The 22,963-nt window shown below is 46.4% G+C and overlaps 2 long non-coding RNA genes across 12 annotated transcripts in view; one reads left to right on the plus strand and one right to left on the minus strand.

Moving 5' to 3' along the window:
- Positions 1–22,963, minus strand: part of LOC102984234 (uncharacterized) — a 550,122-nt gene that overhangs the window by 284,679 nt on the left and 242,480 nt on the right. For 7 of the 9 annotated variants that reach the window (XR_008619294.1, XR_008619291.1, XR_008619292.1 and 4 more), the window contains one exon: positions 17,710–17,761. The exons of 1 other annotated variant lie outside the window; for it this stretch is intronic. This is a non-coding gene — a long non-coding RNA (uncharacterized lncRNA). Of the gene's footprint in view, positions 1–8,126; positions 8,307–17,709; positions 17,762–22,963 lie in introns of all 9 variants that reach the window. One more of the 9 variants, XR_008619293.1, reaches the window with a different exon arrangement.
- LOC114487736 (uncharacterized) lies at positions 1,536–22,133 on the plus strand. 3 transcript variants are annotated; one of them, XR_008619298.1, is made up of 5 exons: positions 1,536–1,599; positions 10,902–11,050; positions 11,156–11,295; positions 20,025–20,232; positions 20,645–22,133. It is a non-coding gene; the product is annotated as an uncharacterized lncRNA (long non-coding RNA). The 3 variants fall into 3 exon arrangements; XR_008619296.1 differs by having other exon boundaries at positions 10,902–11,040; XR_008619297.1 differs by lacking the exons at positions 20,025–20,232; positions 20,645–22,133 and adding an exon at positions 18,303–19,692 and having other exon boundaries at positions 10,902–11,040.

The raw sequence follows: 22,963 nt of genomic DNA on the forward strand, positions 1-22,963 counted from the left end.
GACAACCGAACCTTTCCAGCCTCAGTTCTTCATCTGTAAACGGGTTTTCTCTGGCCGTGTAACAGATGACCCCACACTTAGTGGCTGAAGACAGACCCATCGTCTCACAGCTCTGTAGGTGGGAAGTCCAGGCATGGCATGGCCGGCATCTCTGCTCCAGGTGTCACAAAACCAAAATTAAGGGGTCAGCAGCTACGCTTTCATTTTTGAGCTCAAGGTCAACCTCCAAACTCATTCAGATTGTTGGCAAATTCAGTTCTTTGCTGCTCCAAGATTGAAGTCCCCATCATCCTTTCAGCTCCCAGCCAGGGGTCCCTCTCAGCTATCAGAGGATGTGTTCAGATTCTTACCATGTGGTCCTTCCATCTTCAAAGGCAGCAGAAGTTTCCCCACATCGGCTTCCTCTCACACTCGGTATCTCTAAATTCCTCTGTCTCTAACCTCTAGACCCAGGTTTTTTTTTTTCCAACTTTTCATGTGCTCATGTGATTAAATCGGCCCCACCCTGATATAACATCTCTAATCAGGAGAATGAAACCCATCACATCCACAGTCCCAGGGATTAGGCAGGGGGGGTACACCAGCAAACAGGGATCTTGGGGCCATCTTAGAACTCTGCCAATACCAGGGAATCATAATGACACTCAGTTTGCAGGACTGTGGTGAGAAATAAGATAATGCCAGCTGAGCCCCAAGCGCAGGGCTGATCATGTCGCAAGCATTCAATGTATTAGATGTTGCTTTTCTTGGCAGCCCTGTGAGTCCAAGATGTCCTGATCCCTGCAGTTCCTTTTCAGAGACAGCCTTTGCTGGCCCCTCCAGCTGAAATCCACCCTCTCCCCTTATCAGAGCTGGGCTCTCCACCCACCACCCTCCAACCCCATTCCGCCACGTGCTGGCAGCATCGATACCCAGGAAGCACCAATGGATGGAACACCCTTTTGGAAACACATGAGGATGTTTCTGCTGCAATGCCAAGACAGCAATTCCTGCTGGTCTCATCTGAAATCAGCACAATGCTCCTTGCGAGGATTATGTTGATAGATCAGTATCTCCCCCTGATGCCTTCAGAAGCACAATGTGAATACTGGAGCTGTCAGTGTTAATAACGCACTACAATCCTGTCCTTTTTAAAAAAAAAAAAAAGGCTTCTCAAGGCAGATAAAGAGAATCTAATTGAAAACATCATAGGCAATCTTCTCTAAGTAGCAGCTACAGCATCAATATTTAGTAATGAAATTCTGTTTTGTTTTATACCCCTCCCCCTAAATTATTTACAGGAAAACATCAAAATGCCTGCTAGCTCCAGCTTGATGAGTTTTTCTGTATAAATCCTGTACTGGGAATCAAGGGGCTTAGATGTTATTACTCGCTTGGCAGCCAACGCTCAAAATAACCTCAGGCGGTCTCTTTCTCTCTCTGAACGTCAAGTTCTTCATCTGTGGATGAGGCAATAGAGATAAGTGATCCCTGAGGCTCCTTTAAGCTCTAGAAATAATCCCTGAATACTCCTGTCTACACCCTTCCCTTTGCGAGTGACCTGAGTGCCCGCAGCTCACAGCACGGCCCCGCAACCGTCCTATCACAGTATCTCCCCAGGTGAGTAATGTCTCTCCAGGTGTGTGATGTCTCCCCAGGTGGACTCTAAGGTCCTGAAGGCCTCGGGCTGTTGTGTATTTCATTCATTTCCTCCTCAGATATCCATTCTGTGCTGACTCTGGGTCATATATGGTGCTAGACACAGAGGATACAGTGATGAATAAGACAGTCCTCCTCCCACAAGGACGTCACGTCCAATAAGGAACAGGCTGTAAGCATGTGCTGGCAGCTGTACAGCTTTAGAGGCACAGGGCTCAGAGTGAAGGCTTGGAGGACAGTAAGGAAAGGAGGAGGAGGTGATACTGGGTCTTGAGGGATGGAGGGATGGTTGCAAATGCACAGGGCGGAAGAGAGCAACCCGGGCTGTCGGTATGTGGAAGTTACGAAGAATTTGGGATGGTTGAAGGATACAGCTTGAGGGTGCTGGGAAAGTGGGAGATGCTGGAGAGGCAACAAGAGCCAGGTCTGGGATACTTCATGTCACAAGCTAAGGATCTTGGGTTGAGTCTTGCAAACATCGGGGAGCCCTTGTAAGGACTTAATGGAAGAGTCCTGGCTCCAGAGAGCACCTATCACATTGCATCCGAGGTCAGTGGTGCCCCCAAAACTCCACAGCTTATAATGTGAACAGGCCCCTGGAGTCGGGGAATTTAGCAGCTCTGCAGACTGGCGGCGACAAGTGTGCCCTGGAGGGGACAAGACTGGAGCAGAGAGAAGTCAGGAGGCTGTTGCCATGGCCTGAGAGAGAGAGAATGAGTTCAGAAGCAAAGCAGAAGCAGCAGGCTGCGACTTTCACAACCAGAGCTCCAGGCTGGACCCAGAAATGAATACTTGATTGGAGTATCCACGTGGGTTAAAAGAGAGCAAGCGTGCTCCAGGTGGTGCATGCAGCAAGAAGGGGGCTAGACATGGAGCCTGCTGGCCTTTCTCTGCAGACACTGAATCCAGGTGCCCCTCCGAAAGGCCTTCTGAGCAGGTTTGGAAGTTCTCACAGGGTCTGCCGCCCTGGAGCACTCAGAGTGGAAGAGCAGACCCCCTGCATCCTAGAGCACATTCTCTTCCACTGAACTGGCAGTGACAGGAGCTGCACGCAGGAAGCTGGGAGGAAGAAAGGGAGACTGTAGATCCAGCCAAAGGAGGGAGCCCCGCCAGTCACGGTGTGGAAGAGGGCACTGCCCAGGCACCCTCCCCCAGATCCGCTGAGCCCTGCAGCCCCTCTCACCCTGGAAGCCCTTGGTTTGGATGGAGGAAGAGCCCAATCCAAAGGGCTGGACTGATGCCTGAACCAGAACCAGGCATCCTTTGAAGTTCATTTACTCTCCAAGGAGGTAAATCTAGAGGAATGTGAGGGTCTCAAAGGATAGTGTGACAACATTACCCAAAAAATCAATCAGGAAAGCAGCCCAGAGAGCCTCATCTTTAAAGATCTCTCAAACGGATGGCATGGTGCCCATTTTCCATTATGACCCAGCTCTACACAGTAATTGAAAGGAGGCCCACGAAGCAGACAACCATAAAGCACCGACCCTTCTCTCCTGGTAATTATGTGATCAAATTATGAAGGCCTCCGAGCCAACATCTCAGCTGCGATGACGCGGTGGAAGACCTGTTGATCTGTGCTGGAGGAAGAAAGAAAAGGCCCCTGGAAGTGTCTCGCTACCATCAGAAAAGGATGCGCTTCTCCCTTCTCTTCATCCCCTTGGAATGATCAGATTCTCTTTGACTTGTAGAGTGCAGGCATCTTCCCAATTTGCATTGCCAGCTATTTTGCAAGAGTCTTAAAGAAATGAGCCTTTTGGGGGCAGGGGGTGGGGGAACACACAGGGAGCGCCCCAAGCTATAGGTGCAGTTTTTTATCTTCCTGTATTCAACATCTGTGATCTGGAATATGTCCTATCCTGGGGTCATTTCTTCCAAGTCCATGGATATGTTTCGATCTCCAAAACCTGTGATTGCAAGTTGAGGTCACACTTCCATTAATGCCCAAATAATGATGTGGAGCCCTACATGTCCCTTGTCCCTGCAGGTCTCAAGGGCTTCTTGTGCGGGCCCCTTGAGTTTTTTTTGAGAGACCCGGGGTGTTACGCTTGATGCCTGGGGAGAGTCAGTTCCGGTTCTTGTACCTGATGTCTGCATCGGTCCTCCCCTCCACTGCCTCTACGAGGAAGTCCTCCTTGAGAGGGCCCCAGACACCAGCTCCTGTTCTCCCAAACACTAGGATCTGGAAGAACAACTGCCCCAATGACCATAAGTCTCACTCTGTCATCTGGGTCCTGAAGCAGCACGGCTCACCCAGAATCTCACACAGTTCCTCATGGAATCTGGCCTCGGCTTCTGGAGAAAGTCTCTGCGATCTCATGGATAACCATGGATCAAGCCTCACCCATTGCTCCCCACCCCATACACACCCCTAAAAGGGTCCACATCTTCCTACAAGTAAGCAAGATTTTCTAATCATAAATGTGGCTCAAACCTTACTTACCATTGCAACAGTTCTCTAAAGGAGAAAATCTGGAGGAGGGCCCCTCTGCCTATGACACAGACAAAGCTTTTCAAATCAGACAGAGCAGTTTAGGTCCAGGAAGTCACTCTGTCTCAAGCAAATTCATTCCCAAAGAGGGTTGATGCTGTCTAGACTCCTAACCTAAAGCTACAGGTTGATGGTTTTCCTTGAGCAAAGGATCGTTTGGACCCAAAAAATTATTCAAGGCAGCTGGAAATATTTACAATCTGGGTCTTTACAGAAGATATTTGCTCTAAGTGACTATCAGAATTCCTTCCATTATACAATTCTGGTCATGTCACTCCTCTCGTTTAAAGCCTTCAATGGTTTCCCACTTATCACAGGATGGGATTTAAACTCCTTAGGACAGCAGAATTCCTGTTGACAGTGGAAACTGAGCTTCTACCTCTACTTCAGTAAGAAGGGTAGCAGAGAACCCCGTGGGTTGCCATTGGGATGAACCCAGTAAGGAGAAGGAGCAAAGCCTCTTGTGTATCAGTCAAGTCTGGGTCCCTTGGGGACAATCAAGCACTACTGTCCAATGAAGGAGGAAGAAACAGCTTTTGATTTAAAAATCAGAAATGAGAAGCTGTCCTCTAGGTATGCCCTCTCCTCCAGAGATAACGTGTGCAAACATGCCTTTATGTTTTGAAGGTCTAGGTGGCCCCCCAGAGGCAACCAAGCTCTTTTGTTTGATAAAGAACCTGAGATGAGGAAGGAGAGTGGTTGGTGGGGGAGGTGATGGAGGCCAGGGCTTGTTAGGGGGGCAGATCCGGCACTGTGTCGTCTGTCAGTGGCCCTGGAAGAACCAGGGGGCCTACATTTAAAGGAGAAAATAATATGTTAAGTAGCAACACGCTCAGGCCCAGAGGAGAGTCAGAATCAAAGAAGAAACCCAACTCTGTGCTCATGGGAGTGGCTTGCGTTGGTGGGACCCCATGCTCCCACCAGGGTTCCTTCAGAAGCAGCTACCACCCAGTAAACTTCCTGGCCACCACGTGAGTCAGGATTTCAGGTGATTGCACACTTCAGAGACACTGTGCACTGATTTCCCTGGTTGCTCCTTAAGCTGGGTGCTGGGCCTTAAGCTCTGTACTTTTGGAATGTTCTAGAACATGCTGGTAAACACAGAGCTGGAAAAATGGACACCATCATTGCATGAACGTGACATAGGAAGCCTTTTTACTACATGTTCCATTGCAACTGCAGAACCAGCCCAAACTGGCCCTATCCTGTATCTAACCAGATACTGAGTTGTTTTTTGGAGCCAACAGAGCAAAACTGTAAATCATGCAGTCGAAGCATGCTCAGAAGAGACTATTTTGACCTCAAATCAAACCAAGAACCAAAGTTTCTCCCCCACCATGGAAATAAAAGATGACCGGAACTTGAATGCTGGAACACTTTCAGAAGTGAAGGGTCTGTTGCCCAAGAAGATCCAGTGCTGACACCCCCTTTACCCTACTTTACCATAAATGGCTAAGTTCAAAAGCCCTCCAATTGAAACCTGCCCTGCCAGCGCTTCTGCATACCAACTGTCCTTCCCAAACTCAAAAAGTTTGACCAAACCCCAGATTAGAGAAACAGATTTGAGCTCTACCTCCTGTCTTCTTGCTGGTTGACCTTGCAATAAAGCCTTTTCTTTTCTCAAAAGCTCGTGCCATAGTATTGTCTTCTATCCGTGTCCGGCAGCCAGTCCTTTGTAACACCATTGCTGCTTTACAGCCAGATCTATTCTACCCACCTCCCTTGCTCCAGCCAACTGTTCCTAGACAATCCCAACTCTTCCAAGCCTGCGTTCCCTCTGCTTGAAAGGTCCTTTCCCCTCCCCACTAAGTGAAATTATATTCATCCTCCAAGACCCAGCTTAGATGCCATCTCCTCTGTGGCATCTCCCCAGAAGGTTGCATGTAGCTAAGGGCCTACACTGCGTTCATCAACAGAAATGAAGGTGGCAGGAGATACAGGAGGCAGAACAGTGATAAGAGGGGTGGCCAGGTTAGGCAGAAGAGGATGAAACAGGACCCCAGCACAGGCATAGCCTCCTCTAAAGAAACTTTTCAAGGATTATGCTAGAGATATCACCAAAAGAACAGCATTCTGCTAACTCTTTTTCTCTGGTAGAGTCAGAAGCCACAACCTCAAATGCACTTAAATCACGGCATCCAAAGCACTTCAATGTTTTCACAGCGTCCCCTACCCTCTCCACACACACCAGGGCAGAACAAGCTGCTCTCCTACCTCCCCACTAAAAGAATCACTCCACCTCGGACCTAGCGTGCACCTGCCACGTCCCGACAGGCTCCACGCCCTCGTCTTTCTCTTTCTCCCATTACTTGGCTACTGTTCATTGCACCTTGACCTTTAAGCCTCATGCCTTCTTTTTGCCTTGACTTTCCTTCCAGCTATATAGTTTTGTTGTTTTTGTTTTTGCGGGGTTTTTTTCTTTTTCTTTCTACTCCTTGACTCAAAACGTGTGTGCATAGCTTTTTTTTTTCTTTTTTTTTAATCGAGATTAAATACACGTAACATAAAACTTACTATTTTCATCATTTTAAGGTGAACAATTCAGTGGCACTAAGTACATCTGCAGTGTTGCACAACCATCCTTACCATCTTGTTCCAGAACTTTTTCATCACCTCAAATGGAAACCTGGTGCCCATTAAATAGTCACTTCCACTCCCTCAGACCCTGGCGACTACTGATCCACTTTCCGTCTCTATGGATTAATGTTTCATATTAATGAAATCATATAATATGTGGTCCTTTGTGATTGCTTTCTCTCAGCTACCATAATGTTTTCAATGTTCACCCATGCTGTAGCATGTATCAGTACTTCATTCCTTCTTACGGCTGAATAATATTCCATTGAACGGATAGACCACATCTTATTTATCCACTTATCACTTGATGGGCATTGAATTGTTTCTACTTTGGGCATGAATACTTCTGCTGTGAACATTCATGCATAGGTTTTTGTTCCAACGCCTATTTTCAATCCTTTCAGGTGTATACCTAGAAGCAGAATTGCTGGGTCACACAGTAACTTTACGTTTAACTTACTGAGGAAGCACCAAACTTTTTTTGTGGATAAATTATAAGTAAAGTCTTCCCCACCCAATCTATTCCAGAAGATCCCCTTTCCATAGGCTGGCTTAAGGGCAGCACCTGGCTCTTGGAAAGAAAACCAAGACTTGCCCTGATTTATTGGAGGACGTCTAGAAACTTCCCCCAACCTTTCCGCCTTTGGGTGGGAAGTGTCAGATCCTATCAATTAGCCTGTGGCTCCAGATTCTCCAGAGCAGAGGCAGAGAGGGCTGGAGGGTTGCGCAGGCTTTTACAAGTCAGGCCATGCTTGACTTCCTCCTGAATCCTATTTAGCCAGAAATCAGTCACATGACCACAAACTACACTCCAGGAAGGAGGGAAAGTGTTCTCATCCTGCGTGTGGGGAAAGAGGAAAATGAATCAGGGTTTGGTGAAGATACCCACGTGTCTGCAGAAAGGCCTGAGGCCATTAATGGTGTGAAACATGCAGCGCTGTGGACAAGCATCACGGGGGCCGCAGGGAGGGCCAGGAGATGGATTTGGGTGGGCAACGGGGTAAGAGAGTGAACGGTGGGCACTCCTCAGGACCGAGAGGCGCGGGGCGCACAGTCCCACCATGCCCCACAGCACCCCTTCTAAGACATGGCCAAGCCCAGAGTGGTTCCACAGGGTGTTAGAGCTGGTAAAAGCCAGAAATGTCATCTTAGCCAATCCTGCCATTTTATAGAAGAGAAAACTGAGGCCCGGAATCGGAAAATACATGCCCACAGTCAAGGCACCCGAAACACAGTTCATTGGCCAGTCATCTTGCTGGGCAGAGTTGCATTCCCCACCCAGAAACAAATCACTGCTGTTCTCCAAAAAAGGGGGAGACCTTCATGTACAAAGCAAGAGCTATTCCAGGCCACCTCTGCTGAAACAGAAACACACTCGTGGTGCCTGGGGGATACACAGTGAGACCAATTACTCACTTACCATTCTCAGAAGCCAGGCGGTATTTGAAACTGCACCATCTTGGGAGACCACGCTCCCCCGCTGGCTGCTTTCTCTCACGTTTCTTGCCTCCATCCACTTCCATCACGCTGACAGCCTCCCTCAGACAGCGCCCCAACTAATCCACACGGCAAAAGGCATCAAGCTCAGGAAAAAACTGACCTGATGGGTTAAAATAAAAACAAGACTAGTGGGGACTTCCCTGGTGGCACAGTGGTCAAGAATCCGCCTGCCAATACAGGGCACATGGGTTCGAGCCTTGGTCCAGGAAGATTCCCACATGCTGCGGAGCAACTAAGCCCGTGCACCACAACTACTGAGCTACTGAAGCCCACGTGCCACAACTACTGAAGCCCGTGCGCCTAGAGCCCGTGCTCTGCAACAAGAGAAGCCACCGCAATGAGAAGCCCGCGCACCGCATTGAAGAGTAGCCCCTGCTCACCGCAACGAGAGAAATCCCATGTGCAGCAACGAAGACCCAACGCAGCCAAAAATAGATAAATTAATAAATAAATTTATATATATATAAAAAAAGACTAATGGAACAATAGCCGAAATCTTGCAACTATTTTAGAATAGTTCAATAATGCAAAATATCCTTCTTAATAACAAGAGGCCGTAGCATATCATGATAACAATAATGACCAAAGTAACTGTCGTTATGTAGTCAAACAATGTAAAACACGAACAGAGACAAGAAGGGCTTGATTCCAGATTCTGCCTGACTTGCCAATTTCAAATCCCTTCAACTTCTCATTAAGTGTGATTTTTAGTTGATCTATCTTTCATCTCAGACAGTAACCTTTAATGGAGTTAATTAATGGAACATTTTTTAAATCCCCCTGTAATTTTTTTTTTGATTACAGTTATAAAATACACCATAGTAACCTTTCCTGCTTTTGTAATTACTGGTTTGTGAAATTCCAATTATTTCCTCTTTATGAACAATCACCTTTAAAGAAAGTTTCCCTGGTCATTGTTATGTGGCTTTCAGTTTGATAACAGAAATTATAAACCACCACAGCCCAATATTACAGGCCATAAAATCCATGTCACGTAATGTTGCGTGTAATTACATCCTGCGTTAAAATCACTCATCTCTCCATTGTCAGCCTGCGTTGTGATTATCTGTTTATACGTCTGGTTCCTCCACTAGATTCTGAAATGTTCAAGGGCAGGAACCCACAATATGTAATTCATCTCTGAACCCCTTGTGTCGAGCAGAGGGTCTGCCCCACCAGATTCTTGTTTTGTGAGTTGATGGGTGGTTGGATAGGCATCAGAGTTACCATTTGAAATGCTTCACTTCTTTTGCTCGCCCAAAAAGCACTTCTTCCTTCAAGCATTTTTTCCAAGCGTAATACTGGTTTGTTTCCTTTCTTTTTCTTTCCACCCAATCTGAAGGAAATGACCCTAAATGTTAAAAATCCTCATCTCTGTATAGCAAGACCAAGGGTGCTATTTATCTTCTTCTTCACATCATTTTGTATTTTCCAAATTCTCTCCAATAAATATATAGTTCTTTTCAATCTGGACATATTTAATAAGGGGGACTTTAATCAAATAAATCTAATCTTGAAGAAAAAACATGTAGGAACACCTACAATGGGCAAAGCACATTGAATAGAGGTCAGTGCACACCACGCTCTAGGTGGGACATTCACATATTCAGTGTCACTCTCTATTATGACTAACTGCGTGGACCACTTAGAACCACTCATGTCAGGGCTCTGGCCCTGTTTTCTCATCTACAAGATTAGCCTGGTGGATTCCAGGATCTCTAAAGTCCCCTTCAGATCCCCAGTCTTAGCGTGTAAATAGCTAATTTTCCATAAGAAGTCATCCTAATCATGAGCGAGACATGGATAAAATTATCTGAGAATGTCGAGGATGGTGAGCCTACTTCCAGTCAGTGAAGCAGAACAAGTTGGAGAAAATGATGCTAGAGCTGAGTTTGGGAGAATGAGTAGGACGCCAACATGCTTGGAGGACAGGGGAAGGGCTGTACAGCAGAAGCTCCCTGAGGAGAGGCGGGGGTCGGGGCGGGGGAGGTGGGCGCGAGGGCTGAACAAGAGGGTGTTCAGTTCACAAGGGAAGAATGAACTGGCTGCAAGTAGAGAAGCCGTGGATGGAAGACAAACAAAGCAGTCTCAGGTTGAACCTTGTAATTGACAAGGAGAAACCCTCAAGATGGCAGAGCTAAGAATAAAAGGCTGACTCTTTGCCTAAAATAAAGCCACAGTGTGGCTGAGATGATTGGGTGGCACAGGTCACAACAGAAGCCTCTTAGCCAGCGAGATCGGGACTGATGGCTCAACATCACCAAAAAGTGGGTTAGAGTATGGAATCGCAAAAAAAATGATACAAGCACACCTGCAATACCCTCTTTTAACTTAAAAATGTATAAATATGCATCCATTCTTTGGGTACATCCTCACTACTTGGAGTTCCACTTGATTTCCCAATCTCCTGTTCTATTCACTTGAAGTAGAACAAGAACTGAAGACACTTCGAAGCAACTGGGACCCAGAATTCTTCCCCATTTGTATAATCCTTCCCCAAATTTCACAGTTGCTTTGCCTGCACTCAATTTGACAGCAGTTTATAAGCAATTTGCCTTTATTAAGTCTTTCCCAAGCACTCGACTTAATTTCCATGGAAATGACAACTCTATTACCTTCCTACTCATATTCCATCAGTACTGCAATATTTACCTAATTTTGTAATTGCTATAACAAATAATTTTTGCATGAACAGGTTTGGGACAAGGGTAATTGACTCTTGGTAAGCATCCAGTTTCCCTGATTGGAGCAGCTGTGAGCCTCGGAGGGACGAGGGCATTGGTCAGCGGGTTTTACAGAGGAAAGGAAGACCACTGGTTAGCACAGCAAGACGGGTAAGTGGAGGTCAGTTAGAAGCATGGTGTGCTGGCTCTGGGTGCGGGGGCAGATGTGTGGTGTTTGCAGATGTCTATGGTGTTAATACTCTCAATCTGACATCCCTGAATGCAGAGATGTGTACAATCAGCTGTTGTGACGCATAAGGGGCAGCTCCAGGACACACTGGGTAAGAGCATACCTTTGGCCATGGCCATGAGAGATCTCTGCAAATGGACCATGAAGCAAGAGAAGAGGCTCTCAAGAATCTCCAGGTGAATGCCTTTCAAATGGGCTCCATTTTTTTTTTAATAGCAAGGAAATATTTTTGTAAAATAACTTTCCAGCAGTTGCATGAGGTTTCCCCTCTTCCACATCTAGGCTTTCCCTCTTCACCATTGCTCTGCTGATACCTGCAAGCTAGTCTCCAGGTTGCAAAGCCTCCAAGTCACCTGTATCACTCATATGACCCCAACCTCAGAATAGATCCCCAGGATGTAGGAGAAAGTGAACCCTGGGCTGGACCAGAACAGGGGCAGGCTGGACCTCATCCTGATGTGCAGAGGGGGACTTTGGGAAAGAGAAGCTGGAAAGGGAGGCAATGGAATCTGCTATGGACTGAAATGTCTGTGTCACCCCAAAATGCATTTATTGAAACCTAACCCCCTAGGTGATGGTATTAGGTGGTGGTACTTTTAGGAGGTGACTAGGTCACAAGGGTGGCACCCTCATGAATGATTTTAGTGCCTTTATTAAAAAGGACTCAGAGAGCTCCCTCACCCTTTCCACCATGTGAGGACACAGCCAGAAGACAGCCATCTATGAACCAGGAAACAGGTCCTCAACAGACACCAAATCTTCCAGCACCTCGATCTTGAACTTCCCAGCCTCGAGAACCATGAGAAACAAGTGTTTGTAATTTAAACCACAGAGTATATGATATTTTTGTTACAGCAACCTGAACAGACCGAGATAGAGTCTGATGCCTGAGAAGACAAAGGCAGTGGGGTCTCTGCTGCACAAGCTAGGAGAGCTGGGTGCTCAGCTCCCTGGGAACATCCATATCCACATCCGGTGTAGGTAGTCCCGCCGAAGCAGTGGCCATTTACTCTCTGGGATCTTCCAAAGACGCATTAGACCCCTGGGTCTCATGGGGCTCTGAGAATGGACAGAGGACCGGTTTGGGGGCTTACGTCCAGGGAGGTCTGTGGTCATGGCCGTGACAGTTTCGCCAGGCTGGGGTCTGCTGTAGGACAATGGCTACCTCCCAAGTTTGTGGCAGGAGACCTGCTCTGGCCCCCAGTCATCCTCCTGCAGAGGGAGATCTCCTGAGGAAGGCCTGGGGCGGAGACACCGCCGGGGATAAGTCTGGTTAAATGCTCGAGTGGGGTCGAGCTGGCTTTCCTCCGAGGCGACACGAAATGACCCTCTGAGAACCAGAGTCTGTAGAAATGGCTGAGATGGATGAGAAGCATCCTCGAGACCATTCAGTCCTCAGTGGTGATCAACCAGGTGCACACACAGCATCACCTCCCTCCTGAGGAAGGACTGGGGCTGGAAGTCAGGGGTCAGGGGCTGAGTCCTACAGTTTGAACAACTTCAACTGTGTGCCTGCCACGGGCCAGGCATCCACCTTCAAGAGACCTGGTCCCAGCCCTGCAGCCCTCAGCCTTTGCAAGCGGTGAGCAGGCAGATGGAAATTCCTCAGTGGCTTTCAACATCTCACATGCTATATACCACCCACTACTCCATCAAAGAAGCCAGGTCTCAAATCAAGTGAAACCCAAAACCCACATTTTCCTGAGGAGGAAATTAACATGTTTACAAATATTCTGCAGTAGCTGTCATTTATGGAGCCGAGGACTCCAAAGACATGGCGCTTCCATCGGTTCTCTACAACGCAAGTGAACAAAGCAGCAATTTCATTAGTAATCAGGGATTGTTACAAACCCGGGAAGCATAAATGGTGTTATTATTACAGCAATTATTGAAAAATGCATGAGTTAAAGAGAGATTGTCACAGTCATGGAGGTCGGGACCATTCAGGATATGAGAACTCTTAGAAATGAAGACCCTGTGATGTTCCCTAGAGTCCGTTCTCCACCTGCCACCTGTGTGCGCACCTGGTTGATCACAGAGGACTGAATGGTCTCGAGGATGCTTCTCATCCATCTCAGCCATTTCTACAGACTCTGGTTCTCAGAGGGTCATTTCGTGTCGCCTCGGAGGAAAGCCAGCTCGACCCCACTCGAGCATTTAACCAGACTTATCCCCGGCGGTGTCTCCGCCCCAGGCCTTCCTCAGGAGATCTCCCTCTGCAGGAGGATGACTGGGGGCCAGAGCAGGTCTCCTGCCACAAACTTGGGAGGTAGCCATTGTCCTACAGCAGACCCCAGCCTGGCGAAACTGTCACGGCCATGACCACAGACCTCCCTGGACGTAAGCCCCCAAACCGGTCCTCTGTCCATTCTCAGAGCCCCCATGAGACCCCGGCACCGCAGTTGGAGCCCAGTTCCCACCACACACCCCTTCCCTCTGGTCCCAGTTCGTTTTCTTCACGCTCTTTCCATTTTCCTAAACAAGCCCCAGAAAAAATGGGACTCTCTGTGTCCATCCTACTCAGATCTTCCTCCTGCACAAAGCATGGGGCCAGCATCTCCAGCTGCTGTGGGAGGATGGAAGACGCAAGGGCTGAGGGGCACAGGAAATACGATTTGGGGGGAAACAGCAGTTATTACTTCCAAAGTACGATGAACACACTTTGAGATGTCACCTGGGATGGGAGTAGCTGATAAGACCCCAGAGGATATGTTCAAATTGCTGCAGCTGGGCCATAATCCACCTCTGAAGGAGAGGCCCTGGGCTGCCCTCCCTCACCCTCTGTCCTAAATAGCGCTGAGCAGATTTGGAGAGAGCCTCAGCGGGAGGGTGCGAAGTCGGTGACAGCTCCCCCAGGCCCCTGGCAGGCGTCTCTTCCTCAGTCCTCAAGGAAGAACTCCAAGAAGCAAGCAAGAGCCCAACCACAGGTCCCCTTGGCTTCTGAGATGCCCCAGAGACAGGGGGAGCTTGATGCGGTGCCCTGGCCGCCTGGGGCCCAGTTCCCTGAACCCCTGTAGTCCCTCATATTCTCTCTCCCCACCCAACTTAGTCTGTTTGAGCTGCCTTTACCGCTTATACTTCTAGGGACTTTCTGTTCAGGATCCCTTGGATATTCTCAAAGAAGGTGGAGGCTCTCTACAACTCTCGTCTTCTCCTTCTGAGCTCCACCAGAATTGCTTTCCACAGTCCGTTCATGGCCATGGAGGCTTTTTCTAGCATCACTCCCACACTCTTTCAGCCTCCACCCATTACCCAGTTCCAAAGCTGCTTCCGCATTCTTAAGCATTTGTTATATCAGGACCCCATGTCTCGATACCAATTTCTGCCTTAGTCTGTTCAGACTGCTATAACAAAATACCATAGTCTGGGTGGTTTATACTAAACGTCCACTGAAAGATGAATGCATAAAAAAGATGTGGTATATAGATATACAATGGAATACTATTCGGCCTTAAAAAAAGAAAGAAATAATGCCATTTGCAGCAACATGGGTGGACCTAGAGATGATCATACTAAGTGAAGTAAGGCAGACAGAGAAAGACAAATATCACATGATATCACTTATGTGTGGAATCTAAGAAAAAAAAAGATACAGATGAACTTATGTACAGAACAGAAATAGACCCACAGACATAGAAAACAAACTAATGGTTACCAAGGGAAAAGGGGGTGGGAGGGGGGAAATTAGGAATTTGGATTAACATATACCCACTACTATGTATAAAATAGATAACCAACAAGGACCTACTGTACAGCACAGGGAACTATACTTAATATTTTGTGATAGCCTATAAGGAAAAAGAGTCTGAAAAAGAATATATATGTATGTATATATGTGTGTGTGTGTATATATATACATACATATATATATCTGAGTCATTTTTCTCTACACCTAAAACTAACACAACATTATAAATCAACTATACTTCAATTTAAAAAAATGAATGGGTGGTTTATAAACAACAGAAATCTATTTCTCATACTTCTGGAGCCTGGAGGCACAAGACCAGGGTGGAGCATGGTCGGGTGAGGGCCCTCTTCTGGGTCATAGACTTCTTGCAACCTCACACAGTGGAAGTAACTAGGCAGCTCTCTGGATCCTCTTTTATAAGGACACTAATCTCATTCACAAGAGTTCCACCCTCATGACTTAAGCCCCACCTACTAATACCATCTATCACCTTTGGGAGTTAGGATTTCAACCTATGAATTTTGGGGAGACACATTCAGATTATAGCAGAGATGATGGTTTTTCAATAATGGATTTTCTCTAATCAGGTCTGGAAGTTTCCAGAAAGGTGGTGCCAGCATTGTTCCAAGGGTTTTTCTATGTGGCACTTGGGTTGAGTCCACTGGTTCCCTGAATAAGCCTGGGATATATTATGTGTTAACGTATTATCAGGAGTCAGGCTTCCTAAAGGACATCTGCTGGTCTTTCCAGGAGGTTGAATGGGGGTTTGGAGAACCTGGGGGCTGGAAAGGGAAGGACTCTGGGATTTGAGACGAGCCTCTTGCCAAATAAATGAGGTGACAGGTATTTAGTCTCTTAGGTTTGGGTCATGGATTATTCTCAGACACCCTTAAGGTGGCTTTTCCTAGATCTCATTTAAAAAGTAAAGGTGGGGGGCTTCCCTGGTGGCGCAGTGGTTGAGAATCTGCCTGCTAATGCAGGGGACACGGGTTCGAGGCCTGGTCTGGGAAGATCCCACATGCCGCCAAGCAACTAGGCCCGTGAGCCACAACTACTGAGCCTGCGCGTCTGGAGCCTGTGCTCCGCAACAATAGAGGCCGCGATAGTGAGAGGCCCGTGCACCGCGATGAAGACTGGCCCCCGCTTGCCACAACTAGAGAAAGCCCTCGCACAGAAACGAAGACCCAACACAGCCAAAAATAAATAAATAAATTAAAAAAAAAAAAAAAGTAAAAGTGGGAAAGACAGATAAAATAATAGAAGAGAACTGGTGTGTTCTAGAGAGAAAAAATATAAATGGTGAAAACCTGTCAGTTATAATAATAACTAGTAGTAGAACCTGTTTGTCACCCACTAATTTGGCAAAGATTAAAAATGTATAAATGCCTGAGAATTCCCTGGCAGTCCAGTGGTTAGGACCTGGCGCTTTAACTACCTGGGGCCTGGATTCGATCCCTTGTAGGGGAACTAAGATCCTGCAAGCCTCATGGCACGGCCAAAAAAAAAAAAAAATGTATAAATGCCTAATGCAGAAGAGAATGCAATGATATAGGTGTCTTATCTACCACTTATTGTGGTCTAAATAAGTATGGGAGGCAGAATAATGCCCTCCCACAGAGGTCCATTTCCTAACCTCAGAGCCTGTGGATATGTTAAGGTACATGGCATGAGTGAATCAAGGTTGAAGAGGGAATTCGGTTGCTAATAAACTGACCTTAAAATAAGAAGTTATCCTGGATTACTTGGGCGGGCTCAATATACTCACAGGGGCCCTTAGATGTAGAAGAGGGAGGCAGAAGAGAAGGTCAGAGTGATGACATGGGACAAGGACTCAACCCACCATTGCTGGTTTTGATGATGGAGGAAGCGGCTATGAGCCAAGGGATGCAGGTGGCAACCAAAAGCTGCAAAGGGGAAGGAAATGGATTCTCCCCTGAACCTTCTGGGAAGAATACAGCCCTGTTGACACCTTGATTTTAGCCCAGTGAGGCCCATTTTGGACTTGTCACCCTCCGACTGAACTGTAAAATGGGAATCGTGTTGTTTTAAGCCACGTTTTGTGGTAATTTATTATAAGAGCAACAGGAAATTGATGCAATTAGTATAATTTTCATTACACTGTACTACTTTGAAAGCATGTTTTGAAAGTCTGAAAATGTTTATGTTATTTGACCAGCAATTCCATCATTAAACTATTTCGAGGGATGGTACCTGTGCTCAAAGATGTTCATTACAGTACTAGTAACAATAGCAAATAATAGAAACAACCTAAATGTCCAACAATATGGGACTTGTTAAGTAAATTAATACGTTCTTGTGATGCAATGTCATACAACCTAAAAAAATAGTTGAGGTAGGGAAAAACTTACTCAAGGTAAAATAAGGAAAGCAGGACCCCAAATTTTATATAAAATATGATATTCGTTTCATAAAAATACATCAGTGTACACATATGATATAGCAAAATGCCAGAACTAGTTACCTCTGGGCACCAAGACTATGGGTTAAATTTCTTTTGTTTCTTGTAATGTTTCTATTTTCTGAATGATCTATAATAAATATGTCTTATTTTTCTAATCAAGAAGAAATTTTAAATACAACTCCACAAAACAAAACAAGACAAAGCAAAAATCTCCAGGGTGCCTAACAAGGATATTTTACAAAATTAAAAAAAGAAAAAATACAAGAAGTAATAGAATTCCACGTGTATCTGTGAATGGAGGTGGTTTTGTGTCCTAATGAAAACAGTATCTTAGAATCCTGGAATCTCGGAGTCAAAAGGGCTCTATGAATCCCCTACTCCACACCCAACTCCAGTGTGAATCTCCTCTTTGTGAGACAAAAGCTAAATTAGATTTTACCGTGAGTAGTACTGGGGATGAGAAGCTCTGTGCCTTACCCTTTAGGGCCACCAAGGGCCTGTGGTCTGGATGTTGAGTACGTGCATTGACCTATGGAGAGAAGACAAGAGGAACCATCTTCATTTTCTGGACTGTGAGGTCTCTGAGGCAGGAAGCACGTCTATTCTATCCCCAGATGTGTCAAACACATAACAGGTGCTCCATAAATATTTCCCCCCAAGTAGGTGGCCAGCCCTGCACTCCACAGCATCCAAGGGACGTCACAATCTATGGCTCACGTCCTAGTATATATGGGAACAGGCCCCAGGAAACTGGTCTTGTAGGATCAAATGCGGTGGAAGCCCCCTTAGTTCCTTGGAGTAGGAGACAAAAGTGTCTTCATTTCTACTTCCTTGCCCTGGTTGGGACCAACTCAAAGTCAGGTCCCCATGACAGTAACTGGGCTGATGGGAGGCAGGCAAAGCTGGTCACAGGAATATGCTGAAGTCTTATTTGCATGTGATCACCACACGGAAGTTCTTGTCTGATGTACTTATGAGGGTGAAAGTAGCATTGGCATCAAAATACCGGGCTCAAACTCTGGCTTTGGGGGCCTCCTGACCTCTCTCTACCTCCTGCCTCTTCTTTCTAGAGTTGGGCCTCATTCTTTTGCTACGTATGGGCTCCTTCCATGCCGTGGGGAAGATGACTCCTGGCTGCCAGAGTCACACCCTTCCAACCTCATGATCCCAAAGGCTAAAGGCAGTCCTTCCATCCATATGCAGCAGAAAAATCCTGGGAAGGAGCTCTGACTGACCCAACTAGAACCATGGCCAGAAGGATGGAGCCCTCCAAACAGCCAGACCTTGTCAAGAACCCACACTTCAGCAGAGGACGGAATCACGGCTCTGCGATCGACAGCCTCTCCATAGCCATTTGGAATTGGGGGCGGGGAGGGTGAGAGGAAGTTTCTGGAAGGAAAGAGGATGCCCGGCAGTCCTAAACAACAAAATATCTTTGACAACAAATCCTAACTGCTCTTCCGGACTATGCCCACCTCCCCTGCCACTGCATCAGCTCCCCCTGTTTTGTACATGAATCATCTCTGTCTCCTGCAGATTCCACCCTTTCTGTTTCAGTCATGGGCCTGTTAATTAGGCCTGTTCCTCACCGTGCTTCGGTGCCTTTGGTTCTGTGACACGGGGCTGCGGGGAAAAGCAGCTAAAGGGGACTAATTAAGACTCGGAGAGCTTTCAATAAGGTACATGGAAATGAACAAATTAACTGACGATGCCAAAAAGGCAATATTGCCCCGGTGGGGATTCCGCATATGGAGGTAACATTAAGGAGTGCAATAGTCATTGAGAGCAAACTAAGAATTATGAGTGATATTCAGTCCCATGACCTCCAAGGTGTCGTATGTAATAGCAGGAAAATGTCATTAGATGTTAGGAGACAAAACAAACAGGTTAAGAAAGCCCTAGTGGGGGAAGCAGAGCGAAGGAAACAGGGGGACGCCGAGTTGGGGACGTTTTGCTTGCAGTAGGCGACAAGTCCCAGGCAAAAAAATGGTCTCTTGTTGTCGACCAGTCTTTGCAAATATGTGACATTCTGCTTTGGTGAAAGAAGACTCCTTTTTCCTCTGTTAGCTTGGATGATACTGAGGAAGGCAACTCGACACATTCACGGAGGAGCCGATGGCGTCCCCTGGGGGTACCTTTCAGACAGTGGCATCAAATGCGATTCCAAGACCATCAGCATAAACCTCATCTGGGAATTTCTTAGAAATGTAAATTCTCAAAACCCACTCCAAACCTACCCTGGTGTGGGGGGCCCAGCAACTTCTATTTTAACCAGGCTTCCAGTCCAGGGGGACTTTGATTCGAGGCTCAAGTTTGAGAACCACTGGTCTTGGAATTAGGAGCCTGGGGGGTCTGTTCTAAGCCGTGTGAATTACAAGCGGATTTGACCATTTAACCCCTTTGATGCTTCCAATGGCAAATATAATTGTCCTTACCCTGCCTCCCTCACCAGGTTTTCATAAGAATCCAATGGGATAACTGATATCATGGAAAACAGTGGAGAATGACACAAATATGATAAATTATCCTGATTATTTCAGATACAGTTGGTCCAGCTAAATGGAGGTTCCAGATTCAGAGATGCAGGGGCAGATGGCACAAAGATGAATAAAGGATATGATATGAAACCCAGGTTTCTGGAAAACATTGCAATTTTTACTTCCCAAACAAAGGGTCTTAAACAAGGTTTGCAGGCTCTCAAACACCCTCCCCTAGACAGTTTTCTGATGAGTTAAGTGTTTTCTGATGAGTTATCAGAAGTATCTGGTTCTCATTTCCCTTTAAATTCACAGGAGCATAAAGACGAAAAAGAACTGGGGCCGGAGACAAGTGCTTTGCCAAAGCTCTCCCGCCATCCGTAGTTGAGATGGTTCCAGGTTCTCAGCCCTAGGACATGTGGTTGGGCTGTTCATCCAGGCAAAGGCCAAGTCTTCTGGGAACCAACCAACTGGAAGGTGGGACCATCCAAGATGGCAGCCCTGGACTCCCGGAGCAAGAGAGGTGGGGCCTTGGCAGATATAAGCTATGTGCTCCCTCCCCACCCCAGATAAGGGACTCTGATGAAAGAGGGGAAATGAATATTTAAAACATCTTCGAAGGGGAAAGGGAGACCCAAAAGTAGACGTACAGCTTGGTGGTGGGAGGGGATGAGGCATGGACAGAATATCACTTTCTTTGGATACTGATGTGTAAGCTTCAGAGGTTTCTTAGCTAAGTCTCTCATCACAGGATGTTAGAGCCTGGATACCTCCAAACCCCACTATCTCCTTTCCTTTCAGAAAGGTTCAGGTCAAAATTCTAGTACTGGCAGCTTTAGGATTTGAACTCAAGTTTTGACCCTCCTGGTAGAACAATCTGGATGAGTATCTCAAAGGCCAGGGTCTAAGGCATTTTCTCCTTTATCTTTCTCTAGGTTCAGCTCTGATGGGGAAAGGCTCAAAGCAAACACTTATGGGGAAATGCCAAGCATCTTGCTGGCAACACAGCGCTGGGCAAGGACGCTGATTTCACAGCTAGTGTCACATTCCAGAGCAGTACCTCTGAGATACGTGGAGACCGCATGTCCAGCCCAAAAGCTAACAGAGGGCCCTGGTGGGGACTTCCACAAACCTATGGCTTCCTCACTGGCCATTTCCTTTATACTCACTTGCTCTGCTTATTAATGAACATGGCTGGGGAAACCTGGGCCACATGGGGAGCCTATGTAACGAGAGACCTCATTTGCATCACCAAATCTTGGTTGCCCATAATCATTTCGGCATCAGTGTGGGATATAAATTAATATTTAGAAAAAAATTTAAAGTAAGATAAAATTTAAACCAAATATTAATATCTAGATTAAAATTTAAAATTCCCTTTAGGATCTGACCAGCTCTAATTATCTCTATACCCCACCTCCTTCCCAATCTCTGCTCATCTTAGGTTTCCGATATGCTTACCCTGCTGAGGGGCAGACAGCTGGCAACAACCTTGGAACAAGGTCAAGGGCAGGCAAGGAGAGGGGTTGGTGCTTCCAAGTCCAAGGGTTGTGCTTAAGGTATGGTATCAAGCTACACAGACCTATGTGGGATCACCAGCACGTGAAAAAGATGACCTCAGGGTCCACCTTGGCTGAAGAGAGAGATTTGTTTGACCACCCTGTCCCGGAAAGCCCGATTGTCAAGTGATTTACCAGATCTGAATGTGCGTGAGAGAATTTCTGGCTGTCTTTGTTTGACGGAGGTGATTCGTTTTCCGGACTAATTGCCAGTCTCTACACTGACACAAACATATACACACGTACTGAGCAGTGTCTTAACAAAAGCTTGGCCCATCCATCAGAGTTGAGCGTGTTCTTGGAGGGCTAACTGACCATGCATAAATTTCCTATTGAAAATTATAGCAAAAGATGGAGAAGAGAAGAAGATAGTTTTTGCAATGAAAAATTAAACCAAAGGATGCTTCTTCGGGGAAGGTGGGGAGGGTCGGGGTGGAGGAAGAGCTAATAGTCATATTTCCAGTCTTTGTAAGAGATAAATGCAGAAATACAGATTCAGAAATGTTTCCAGATTAGCGTTCAAGGCCCTCCCAAATATTGTCCTATTATAACCTTCTCCCCCATGGCTCCTGACATGATCCAACCAGACAGGTTGTGTTCTGTTTCTGGAAGATGCTTTTATCCTGTGCCTTGGATTTCTCTTTTTCCACTACTTCTCTTGTTGCTGAAATACCTTTCAAGGCTTGAGTGTTTCCTCAGCCATTTCATATTTTCCTTCCAATCTCATTTTGTTTATACATCTCTCATGAGCTTGAATTTCATCTTTCATTGTAGCTACATTGGGCAGCCCTCTCCACATCTGGAAGATGGGAATGGTAAATGGTGTTTCATCCTGCATCTTCAGGTCCAGTATTCTCCGTGAGGACCCCAGGAATGACGTCGAATTGCTCTGAATGTCAGTGGTGTTTTATCAGTACTTGATTAAATTCAACTGCATAAACTGAGCCGATGACTATTCTAGGTCACTGACTCATTCTTTCATTTACTCAAAAAACATTCCTCAGATGCTCATTCTCCTCCTGGCTCAACACTGGCCAGTGAATAAGGTACGTGTGTTAGTCTCCTAGGGCTGCCGTAACAAAGTACCATAAACTGAGTGGCTTAAACAATAGAAATATATTGACTCACAGATTGGAGGCTGGAAGGCCAAAATCAAGGTGTCAGCAGGGTTGGTTCCTTCTGAGGCCAGTGAGGGAAGGATCTGCCCCAGGCCTCTCTCCTTGGCTTATAAACAGTCATCTTCTCCCTGCGTCTTCACATCACCTTCCTTCTATACGTGTCTGTGTCCAAATCACCTCTTCTAATAAGGACTCTAATCATACTGGAGGAGGGCCTACCCTAATAACCTCATTTTAATTTAATTACTTCTTAAAAGACTCTACCGCCAAATATGATTACATTCTGAGGTACTGGGCGTTAGAATTTCAACATATGAATCTTTGAGGAGGCACAGTTCATCCTGTAAGAGTACAATCATTGCCTTCACACAATGTATAGGAAAAGGGGAGAGATAAGTAAACAGGCAATTACAGTGTAGTGTGGTAGTAGAGGAGATACAGGAGAGTGTGGATGGATGGACATTTAATCCATACTTGGCAGGCGGATGGAGAAAGCTACCCAAAGGCAGTGATATCTAAGCTGAGACCACAGTTCTCGGTACCATAGAAAGTGTACCTTCCATTGCCAAAGTGGATG

The sequence above is a fragment of the Physeter macrocephalus genome, chromosome 14, assembly GCF_002837175.3.
Source record: "Physeter macrocephalus isolate SW-GA chromosome 14, ASM283717v5, whole genome shotgun sequence".
Taxonomy (NCBI): Eukaryota; Metazoa; Chordata; class Mammalia; order Artiodactyla; family Physeteridae; genus Physeter; species Physeter macrocephalus.